At 42.4% G+C, this 12,263-nt stretch overlaps 1 long non-coding RNA gene across 1 annotated transcript; it reads right to left on the reverse strand.

Annotated features, from left to right (window-relative positions):
- Positions 1–8,047: 8,047 nt before the first annotated feature.
- On the reverse strand, positions 8,048–9,861 carry LOC143413363 (uncharacterized). The gene is made up of 3 exons (XR_013093995.1): positions 9,742–9,861; positions 9,041–9,150; positions 8,048–8,722 (listed from the first exon to the last, which is right to left on the reverse strand). It is a non-coding gene; the product is annotated as an uncharacterized LOC143413363 (long non-coding RNA).
- Between the last annotated feature and the right edge of the window lie 2,402 nt (positions 9,862–12,263).

Raw genomic sequence — 12,263 nt, forward strand, 5'->3', positions numbered from 1 at the left:
TGAAAGCTGTCTGTGTGTACTGTATTGACTCCAGTGAAACTAAATGAAGCTCTTACTTTTGTCTTTATGTCACAGTACAACTTTTTGTATCACCTGCAATGGCTAATTATTATTATTTTTAATAAACAGTATGCGTAGGCAGGTAGGATGGAGCAGAGGTCACACAGGTGTGGCTGTGTGATTCACTGTGTAGAGTGACTTACACAAAGGCTCACTGTATGCTAAAGCTTTGTTAGCCACAGACACATGATAAACCAGAGGTGTGGACTCGAGTCACATGACTTGGACTCGAGTCAGACTCGAGTCATTAATTTTATGACTTTAGACTTGACTTGAAAAAATGTTGTAAGACTTGTGACTTGACTTGGACTTTTACACCAATGACCTGGGACTTGAATTGGACTTGAACCGGTTTACTTGAAAAGACTTGATATTTCACCCCAAATATAAAATGTAACATGCATATTATATAGAGATTGAAAATGTGATGTCATTCTGGGGTAGAACCACAAAGGATTCTGGGAACTCGTGGCAAGAGGTACTAGCGCACGCAGGCTTTTAATTGAAATCAGTTATACAGCGATAAAAAGAAACACAAAAAATGGCAAGAAGCTGTTGTATTATTAACTGCAATAGCCGGTCACATGACAGCCACGGGAAGCCGACAGGTAGAGAAATCGGTTGTTATCGGATTACGTCGTTGAAGAGAAATTGTTCGAGCCATGTTTCCGAAGTAACAAAGAGGCGACGGATGGCCTGGATCGCAGCCATTCAAAGACCAAATATAACGTCCCAGAACACTCCAGCTCACAGGTTAGTCTGCTCCAAGCATTTACACAAAGGTCAGTCTGCTGTAGTAGTTAATGCGTCATTTTCATAACATAATTGGTGATATAGGTTACAAGCAAGTCTGGCGCTGAACAGAAATTGTCGCGCTATGCTCCTTTATTTATTGTGCATAAATAGTGAATTGTCCTGACACAATATTGTGTTTCGCTTCTGTTATTATGGTGCATTGACAAAAACATACTTTTATTCACAGGATAAAACAGTTGTTTTGTATCACTAATTGCCCAGTACGATTACAGCATACAGTATTATTGTCACTGCTACATTTCTGTAACGCGTACCAGAAATTATTTCCACTACTAATTAATTACCGTTGAGCTCAAAGGTTATATTAATAAACGGTTAATGAATGTGTGTTTATGATGACGATTTGTGAGACTGGTAAACTTATGATATGTACGATGGTCTTTCGTTCTACACGGTGCATTTCAAGGTCCTGCACCCATCCGTCGGTAAACTGTACCTGGGCTTGTTGCAGTGACCTGAAGTTACTAAACTTCATGAGTGTGTGCACTCACTCCAAGAACCGTATGATTATAAATATGCATATAAATATGCTACGATGAGATAGCTGACTTCATCTAACTAGCAAATGTTGTCCAGGCTACGTTGGTGATGCAGTTTTTTTTAATGTGTATGATATTTTTGTCATGCGATTTTAAAGCTGGTCCTACAACCGCATCCAAGAATAACATGCAGCTTATCTCAGAACTGTCGGTGAAAATTATTCTTGGAGCTAGGTTTAATTGAGCTGCATTTTAAAGAGGTGCAATTTCACAATTTGTGTATATTTTCTAAGTTCACTATTTTGTCATGTGTTGAGAAAAACACAGATTTAAAAATTACATGGTCTAATATTTACATTTAGCATATAACTGCAACATTCTTTTTTCGTTTTTTTTTAAAGACTCGAAAGGACTTGAAATTCAAAATTTCAGACTTGTGACTTTACTTGGACTTTTACACCAGTGACTTGAGACTCGACTGTGACTTGCCTGACATTACTTGAGACTTGACTTGAGACTTGAGGATAAAGACTTGAGACTTACTTGAGACTTGCAAAACAATGACTTGGTCCCACCTCTGTGATAAACCTCCCTGATTAATGACAGCTGTTAGACTCCAAGTCTCTCTGTTATGTTACCATTTCTCTTGTAACTCTCCTTCCACTGCATTGTTTAACTATCAATTCAAAAGCTGGTCTTTAACAGAAATTCTAATGGGTTTTTTTTTTTGCTTTTTTTTAAATCAGTTTTTTTCTTTTCGTTTACGAAAAAATACAGATTTTGGCTGAAACAGTTCTTGAGCTATTGCAGGTAAATAGGGGAGGCAGGGATAGCTCAGTAGGTAGAGTGGTGGCCCCATGGTCGGGAATTCGAACGGTTCAATGAAATGCCACCCTGAGCAAGGTACCATCCATACACATTGCTGGGCGCTAGATTGGTGGCTGCCCACTGCTTCACTGAGTGAATGGATTAAATGCAGGGAGGAATTTCCCCACAGGGATCAATAAAGTATTCATCATTATCAAATCAAGGATAAAGTAAAGACATCTACAAAATATCCCCAACATTTGATCTCAATTTGCTGTTCTTTAAATAAAACTTGATGTAATACACCCCCATACAATGTTTTAAAAGGACAATAAAGTACACAGAGATAGGAGATGAATGCATTACCAAAGTGTGGGATTTTGAGCAAGGTCTTGGCCCGTAACGTCATATGCAGAGGGTTTGCATGTCAAGTGAAGGCTGTGTGCAGGCAGGAATGGTGGATCTAAAGTGCAGACTCACGGCAGGCAAAGATGCACTCAAAAACAGCTTTATTGCTAGACACAAAAACGAACTAAACTGAAACTACAAATAAACTAAACAGGCTTGGCAGACAGAGCACACAGTACAGAACAAGGGAGATCACAACACAGACCACGAAAAACACAGGGTTTAAATACACAGAAGGAGCAATCAGGGAATGGGAGACAGGAGAGAAATAAAGCTGGGACAAATCAGGGCTAACGAGACAAGGGAAGCAAAACCCGACACATTAACATAGGACACAGACTACCAAAATAAAACAGGACGACAGGCACAGACGTACAGACTTGATACTAAACAGAGGGATGAACCATGGGACAGGAGAAACAGCACAGAGTAGTAACACGGATACTGGTAAGGCACATTGACTGAAACTAGAAAAACAAAAATAACCTCAAAAGAACTAAAACCATGAATAACAATGATTTAAAATTATAATTAAACACAAAGCACTGGGTCAGCAACCCAGGGCCCCCAATATTGCAGCCCATTCTGTTTTAGGCACAGGTGTCGAATCCAGGCCTCCAGGGCCGGTGTCCTGCCGGTTTTAGATGTGTCCTTGATCCAAGAAAGCTGATTTAAATGGCTAAATTACCTCCTCAACGGCTGTGTCCCAATTCAGGGTCTGCACGCTTGAAGTACGCGCACTACGCGTACTACGTACGGTGCGTACTATAAGTACGAGAAGTGCGGAAGTGAGAGGCTTGTGAAATGGGACGGTCTAGTCTTTGTCGCGCTGTTCAGGTTGCCTAGCAACCACGATACTAACCACGAGAAACGTTTCATACAGCTTTGTTTGACATAAATGAAGGAGAAAAAAATGGTTTTTTTGGTCATTAATTTTTGTCATGACATCACTTTGATTAGTTGAGTATCTGAGGCTGAGACCACGGGACTGTAAAACATGATTGTTGGGCTTTATTTCTGTGCTGAACAGTCATTTAAGATTCGTTAGTAAATAACAATTAGCTAATGTTGTTCATGAGACTAAAATCATCTCAATGTGGTAATGTAAATATAATATGGCCAATATTATAGTATTGTCAGATTATTATGAGATATATCTATCTATCCATATCTCTCTCTCTCTCTCTCTCTCTCTCTCTATATATATATATATATATATATATATATATATATATATATATATATATATGTATATATATATATATACATATATATATATATTCTTCTCGCTTCTTTCCCTGCGGGCGGTTTATCCTTCAAGCTCGGGTCCTCTACCAGAGGCCTGGGAGCTTGAGGGTCCTGCGCAGTATCTTAGCTGTTCCCAGGACTGCGCTCTTCTGGACAGAGATCTCCGATGTTGTTCCCGGGATCTGCTGGAGCCACTCGCCTAGCTTGGGAGTCACCGCACCTAGTGCTCCGATTACCACGGGGACCACCGTTACCTTCACCCTCCACATCCTCTCGAGCTCTTCTCTGAGCCCTTGGTATTTCTCCAGCTTCTCGTGTTCCTTCTTCCTGATATTGCTGTCATTCGGAACCGCTACATCGATCACTACGGCCATCTTCTTCTGTTTGTCTACCACCACTATGTCCGGTTGGTTAGCCACCACCATTTTGTCCGTCTGTATCTGGAAGTCCCACAGGATCTTAGCTCGGTCATTCTCCACCACCCTTGGGGGCATCTCCCATTTTGACCTCGGGACTTCCAGGTTGTACTCAGCACAGATGTTCCTGTACACTATGCCGGCCACTTGGTTATGGCGTTCCATGTATGCCTTGCCTGCTAGCATCTTGCACCCTGCTGTTATGTGCTGGATTGTCTCTGGGGCATCTTTACACAGCCTGCACCTGGGGTCTTGCCTGGTGTGATAGACCCCAGCCTCTATGGATCTTGTGCTCAGAGCTTGTTCTTATGCTGCCATGATTAGTGCCTCTGTGCTGTCTTTCAGTCCAGCTTTGTCCAGCCACTGGTAGGATTTCTGGATATCAGCCACCTCCTCTATCTGCCGGTGGTACATACCATGCAGGGGCCTGTCCTTCCATGATGGTTCCTCGTCTCCCTCCTCTTTCTTGGGTTTCTGCTGCCTGAGGTATTCACTGAGCACTCGGTCAGTTGGGGCCATCTTCCCAATGTATTCTTGGATGTTCCTTGTCTCATCCTGGACTGTGGTGCTGACACTCACCAGTCCCCGGCCCCCTTCCTTCCGCTTAGCGTACAGCCTCAGGGTGCTGGACTTGGGGTGAAACCCTCCATGCATGGTAAGGAGCTTTCTTGTCTTGATGTCAGTGGCTTCTATCTCCTCCTTTGGCCAGCCTATTACCCCAGCAGGGTACCTGATCACGGGCAGGGCGTACGTGTTGATGGCCCGGATCTTGTTCTTACCATTCAGCTGACTCCTCAGGACTTGCCTGACCCTCTGCAGGTACTTGGTGGTTGCAGCTTTTCTAGCGGCCTCTTCATGGTTCCCATTCGCCTGTGGGATCCCCAGTACTTGTAACTGTCCTCTATGTCTGCAATGTTGCCTTCTGGTAGTTCAATCCCCTCAGTTCTGACTACCTTCCCTCTCTTTGTTACCATCCGGCTACACTTCTCCAGTCCGAACGACATTCCAATGTCATTGCTGTATAGCCTGGTAGTGTGGATCAGTGAATCGATGTCTCGTTCACTCTTGGCATACAGCTTGATGTCATCCATGTACAGGAGGTGGCTGACAACTGCTCCGTTCCTTAGTCGGTATCCGTAGCCAGCCTTGTTAATGATCTCACTGAGGGGGTTCAGGCCTATGCAGAACAGCAGTGGGGACAGAGCATCTCCTTGGTAGATCCCGCACTTGATGGTGACTTGTGCTATGGGCTTGGAGTTGGCCTCTAGTGTTGTACGCCACATCCCCATTGAGTTCCTGATGAAGGCTCTTAGGGTCCCATTGATCTTGTACAATTCTAGGCATTCCAGTATCCAGCTGTGGGGCATTGAGTCATAGGCCTTCTTGTAATCAATCCAGGCAGTGCACAGGTTGGTCAGTCTGGTCTTGCAGTCTCGGCTGATTGTTCTGTCTACCAGTAGCTGGTGTTTTGCGCCTCTGGTATTCTTGCCAATTCCTTTCTGTGTCCCGCTCATGTATTGACCCATGTGCCTGTTCATCTTAGCCGATATGATGCCTGACAGGAGTTTCCATGTAGTACTGAGGCAGGTTATTGGTCGGTAGTTGGAGGGGACCGGTCCCTTCTTGGGGTCCTTGGGGATCAGGACCGTCCGGCCTTCAGTTAGCCATTCCGGGTGTCTCTCGTTAACTAGCAGCTGGTTCATTTGTGCTGCCAGACGCTCGTGGAGTGCAGTCAGCTTCTTCAGCCAGTAGGCGTGAACCATGTCGGGCCCTGGTGCTGTCCAACTCTTCATACTGGAGACCCTTTCTTGGATATCTGCCACTGTGATGGTTACTGGACCCTGTTCAGGGAGGTCGCTGTGGTCTGCCCTCAGATCCTCTAGCCACTGAGCATTGCCGTTATGGGTTGCATCCTTCTCCCATATGCTCTTCCAGTATTGCTCCGTCTCCAGCCTTGGTGGTGCTGTTCTCTTATTGTTCCCTTGCCACTGAGAGTACACCTTTGCTGGTTCTGTGGAGAACAGCTGGTTTATTCTCCTGCCTTCTATCTCTCTGGTGTACCTCCTCAAGCGGCTGGCCAAGGCTGTGAGTCTTTGCTTGGCAGTTTCCAAGGCCTCAGATATGGACAGCTTGCTGTATTTCTTAGGCACCTTATTTGTCGCACCTTTCTGCAACTCCGTTAGTTGGCTAACCTCCCTCCGTGCTACTTTGATCTTGCCCTCTAGCCTCCTTCTCCATGGAGGGTACTGCCCCTTGTGGCTGTTCAACTTGTAGCCAAGCATCTCACTGATCACTGCTGCCGTATTGTAGATCAGCTTGTTAGTGTCGGTAATCGTGGTTGTAGGTATTGCCCGTAGTGCTGCATTAACATCATCTAGCAGACCTTCTGAGGGTACTTCACGTAATCTTGGTAACCGGCTACGGGGGATCCAGGTTTCAAGCTTGGCCATGATCCTATTTTTCAGGTCAGTTCCTCTCGCACTCAACGATCCTTCTCCTATCGCACTTGGGGCTATGTACCCAATCTCGGGTGGGGATGATGATATCGCCCCCCTGACCTGGCGTCCTGACTCCTCCTTGCCGTAGCATTTGTGTTGTACCTCGTCAATCTCTAGCTGTGAGAGCAGTCCTTTCTTTCGAATGTTGGAACACTGAGCTACTAGTTGTTTCGCCGTCATTGTGGATGTTGGGTATCGAAGAATCCATAGGTCCCTCATCCTATTCATGTAGCCCCTTCCGCCGGGGTTTACTTGCGTAGTAGCATTCCAACAACGCCCTGTTTTCGTCTCTTGCCCACCGATGCCTTCTTGTTCCAGTAGCCCACTTTTCGTCAGGGTGCCCTGGTTCCTCAACACCTGACGCGGACCTTGTTGATCCGGGCGACGTCCGAGCCGGCATGCCTTCATATTTATCTGTCTCGCTCATGTCTGCGGTAGGCTTGCTTAGCATATATATATATATATATATATATATATATATATATATATATATATATATATATATATGTATATATATATATATATATATATATATATATATATATATATATATATACATATATGCTTTAAAACCAAGTTAACGCTGAAAGTACAAACATCGCTAATGTCACACAACTTTGCCGACATGTGGCCAACAGTAATGTTTTAATGTTCGTCATTATTAAACATTCGCACATAAATAAGTGACGTCATATTCAGTACTTACTTTTGACACTTCACTCTTCGGCCGCTCCCTTCTGCCGTGTTTTGCGGCAAAATTATCCATACCCACCGCCGCACTATGAATTGTGGGATATATGGGACCACGAAGCGTGCACCGGACCACGCTTGATATTTGGGGAAATCGACGGCGCATTTGGAGTATGCATTTGAAGTACACTTCGAATTGGGACAGCCGTCGTCGCGTGGCGGTGACGTAATCGCACTTAAAATGCGTATTTCAAGCGTGCAGACCCTGAATTGGGACGCAGACCCTGAATTGGGACACAGCCAAAATGTGTTAAAGTTCTCCAGAAGCCTGTTAATGAACTAATCATTTGATTCAGGTGTGTTGACCCTGGGTGAGATCTAAAACCTGCACAACACCAGCCCTCGAGGCCTGGAGTTTGACACCCCTGGTTTTAGGCATCTCAAGGCCCAGTAAGCAGCAGAAGTATCCTGCAGGTGGCAGTGGATCTGCAGAGGACAGCAGATTACCTGGATACCCAACTGGGTCACCTGCTTGAGGGTGTCTGATGTATCTGATGTCCAAATGTGAAAAAAAAAATTGTTTCTTTAATAATCACTTAAACAAAATGATTTATTTAATCTCTTTAATATATGAATGTTTTATCTGATGTTTACATTTTATGTTCAAAGGATTCAAGGATTCAAAGTGTGTATTGTCATGTGTACAAAGAAAAGCATTTCTCTGTACAATGAAATTTTTTCCACACACAGATGCTGGTTAATATATACAAATAGAACTAGAACAGATAAATACAAATAGTATGAATAAATAAATGGAGACAACAAAATTGAAGTAGACAGATGTGTGTGCAAAAGAGCTGTGAGCTTAATATGCTGGTTTGATAAGTAAGATGACCTGATGTGCAAAAAATTATTATTACTGTTAAAATAGGTCAGCTGTTCAAGAGTCTGATAGCAGTGGGGAAGAAGGAGTTGATGAGTCGAGATGTTCTGGATTTCACCTTCTAAACCTTCGTCGTGAGGGGAGAAGTGTGAACAGTCTGTGTTGGGGGTGTGTGTGGGCTTTGAAGATGGAGGCAGCCTCTAGACTCTGCGATGGTAGATGCTCTGCAGAGAGGGTAGCGGGGTCCTGGTGCTCTCCAGAGTGCAGCTGTAGAACCTGCTGAGGATCTTGGCCGACATACCAAATTTCTTCAGCCTCCTCAGGAAATACAGCCTGGCCAGTGTCCAGGTGAGGACCTTGGTGACGTAGACGCCTAAAGTTGCTTTTTGTCAGGTCACGTCTGTTTCTATTTTTTCTCTTTTTATTGTTTTTTGTTTTCACAATGAGAGGTGGAATAAAAATAACTAGCCTTAGTCAGTTAATTAAAAAAAAAGATCTGATGCAGAAATCCTGAAACTTAAGTCTGAATAAACATGTATTCACCACAAGAGGAAGCCAGAGTCACATACTACTGCTTTTGAGGGGGGCTCTTTTGTTTTGTGTTTTTTCTCCATGTTCATTACTGCAGAAACCTGATTAGAGTCTGTGTGTATGATGTAAAGACTGATAAAAACAAACATTTATTCAAAGAGGTAGACTATCCAGAGATTGTTTCAGAAAACACAAAAACTCTACCTCTCCTAACATCCATCTCTGAAGTGTTGTTTTCCTGCACTGGCATTTCTGTTAACAGCAGAATAATCTTTGTGTCCTGTCAGCATGCTCCAGTATCAAAAGGCAGTGCACTATAAAAAAATATTCAACAAAAAAATTCCTTGTAATTTTCTACAATGACATTTTCTGTTTTTCATGTAAGTTCATGGACTTTTCTGTACATGGTAAAATGGAAAATTCTGTAGATTTACAGTATGTCCTTCTTTACTATTTACAGACATTTCCTTTAACTATAAAATGGAAAATTCTATTTACATTACAGGCACTTTCTTTCACTGCAACTCAATAAATATCCTTGTATTCTCTTCAACTCAAAAACTTGACTAAAATATAATGACAGCATGTCATTGACAGCATGTCATTATATTTCATCTAACACATGAACAAAATATATGGGCAGAAATCTGTGCCATCGGAAACTGAATTTGAATAAGTTCAATTCGAATTTGAATTGCTCGGATTGAATCTGAATTGTAACTTGAATAAATGCTTTTACAAACTGAATATGAATTACCCCAATTTGAAATTAAATTTATTGGTTTGAAAATGATCATCACTAAATTGAATTGAATTTTATATTTTGAAAATGAATTCATTTGCTTTGAAACGGTATTTTATCATTTAAAATTTAGCTCTCGAATAATTTCAGATTCACTTCTCACCATTCAGTTTAAGTTCTACAATTCAGTTTTTTTGGGACTTAAATCCGGTTCCGGTTCAAGAGTAGTCGAGCGCAGATTAATAGAACTACATTTTACTAGCGGACCGAAAGTGTTACTGACGGGAATCTACAGCGTCTTGAGCTGAATTAAGACTTCAGAAGTCATTCGTCATGTCGAATGACCAGCGGATGAACTCTCAGGTTGGTAATAAATGTATTACATAAGAACAAGCGTCATGTTAACAAATGATAGCCGTACAGTAACTTTTATCCTTATTGCAGCTGTTAGCTGAAAATGCTAATTTAGCGTAGTTTGCTCTGGATTTAGCTTTGACATGAATTAGACTAACTATTCACTTTAGCTAAAGTTAAGTTAGCTAAAGAGTTGGGATGCTGTATAAGACATAAATAAAGCTAAAATACAAAGGTTTGGATACCGTTTTGCATGTTTCCCTACTGTAGGGGTCTCTACAAGCATACAGAGGGGGTACTCTCAGAGGGTACAAGATGACAACTCTGGAATTCTACTAGAAACAGTCGATCATATTTGTTTGTCAAAGCTGAATCTAGGGCAAACTATGCTAAATTAGCGTTTTTAGCTAACAGCTACAATAAGGATAAAAGTTACTGTACGGCTATCATTTGTTAACATGACACTTCTTCTTATACATGTAATACATTTATTACCAACCTGAGAGTTTATCCGCTGGTCATTCGACATGACGAATGACTTCTGAAGTCTTAATTCAGCTCAAGACGCTGTAGATTACCTTCAGTAACACTTTCGGTCCGCTAGTAAAACATAGTTCTATTAATCTGCGCTCGACTACTCTTGAACCGGAACCGGATGTAAGTCCCAAAAACTGAATTGTAGGACTGAAACTGAATGGTGAGAAGTGAATCTGAAATTATTCGAGAGCTAACTTTTAAACGATAAAATACAGTTTCAAAGCAAATGAATTCATTTTCAAAATATAAAATTCAATTCAATTTAGTGATGATCATTTTCAAACCAATAAATTTAATTTCAAATTGGGGTAATTCATATTCAGTTTGTAAAAGCATTTATTCAAGTTACAATTCAGATTCAATCCGAGCAATTCAAATTCGAATTGAACTTATTCAAATTCAGTTTCTGATTGCACAGATTTCTGCCCGTAAAAATAACTCACAATCTTTAAAATTTGAGCATTTTTATTTTCCTTCAAATCAGTTTGGTCCTCTTGTGAATTTGTTTGTATACATCCAAGTGGCTCCAAAGTGTTTTCTTTAAACAGAACACCTGACAAACGCAAACATGACATTTAACAACCTGCAGAGTACCTTTAAGCTAGAATCACTGCCCCCTCTGCAGGTGGGGGAGGGATATACAGTGGGGCAAAAAAGTATTTAGTCAGCCACCGATTGTGCAAGTTCCCCCACCTAAAATGATGACAGAGGTCAGTAATTTGCACCAGAGGTACACTTCAACTGTGAGAGACAGAATGTGAAAAAAAAATCCATGAATCCACATGGTAGGATTTGTAAAGAATTTATTCGTAAATCAGGGTGGAAAATAAGTATTTGGTCAATAACAAAAATACAACTCAATACTTTGTAACATAACCTTTGTTGGCAATAACAGAGGTCAAACGTTTACTATAGGTCTTTACCAGGTTTGCACACACAGTAGCTGGTATTTTGGCCCATTCCTCCATGCAGATCTTCTCGAGAGCAGTGATGTTTTGGGGCTGTCGCCGAGCAACACGGACTTTCAACTCCCGCCACAGATTTTCTATGGGGTTGAGGTCTGGAGACTGGCTAGGCCACTCCAGGACTTTCAAATGCTTCTTACGGAGCCACTCCTTTGTTGCCCGGGCGGTGTGTTTTGGATCATTGTCATGTTGGAAGACCCAGCCTCGTTTCATCTTCAAAGTTCTCACTGATGGAAGGAGGTTTTGGCTCAAACTTTCACGATACATGGCCCCATTCATTCTGTCCTTAACACGGATCAGTCGTCCTGTCCCCTTGGCAGAAAAACAGCCCCATAGCATGATGTTTCCACCCCCATGCTTCACAGTAAGTATGGTGTTCTTGGGATGCAACTCAGTATTCTTCTTCCTCCAAACACGACGAGTTGAGTTTATACCAAGAAGTTCTACTTTGGTTTCATCTGACCACATGACATTCTCCCAATCCTCTGCTGTATCATCCATGTGCTCTCTGGCAAACTTCAGACGGGCCTGGACATGCACTGGCTTCAGCAGCGGAACACGTCTGGTACTGCGGGATTTTATTCCCTGCCGTTGTAGTGTGTTACTGATGGTGACCTTTGTTACTTTGGTCCCAGCTCTCTGCAGGTCATTCACCAGGTCCCCCCGTGTGGTTCTGGGATCTTTGCTCACTGTTCTCATGATCATTTTGACCCCACGGGATGAGATCTTGCGTGGAGCCCCAGATCGAGGGAGATTATCAGTGGTCTTGTATGTCTTTCATTTTCTGATGATTGCTCCCACAGTTGATTTTTTCACACCAAGCTGCTTG

Source organism: Maylandia zebra, linkage group LG17 (genome assembly GCF_041146795.1).
Source record: "Maylandia zebra isolate NMK-2024a linkage group LG17, Mzebra_GT3a, whole genome shotgun sequence".
NCBI lineage: Eukaryota > Metazoa > Chordata > Actinopteri > Cichliformes > Cichlidae > Maylandia > Maylandia zebra.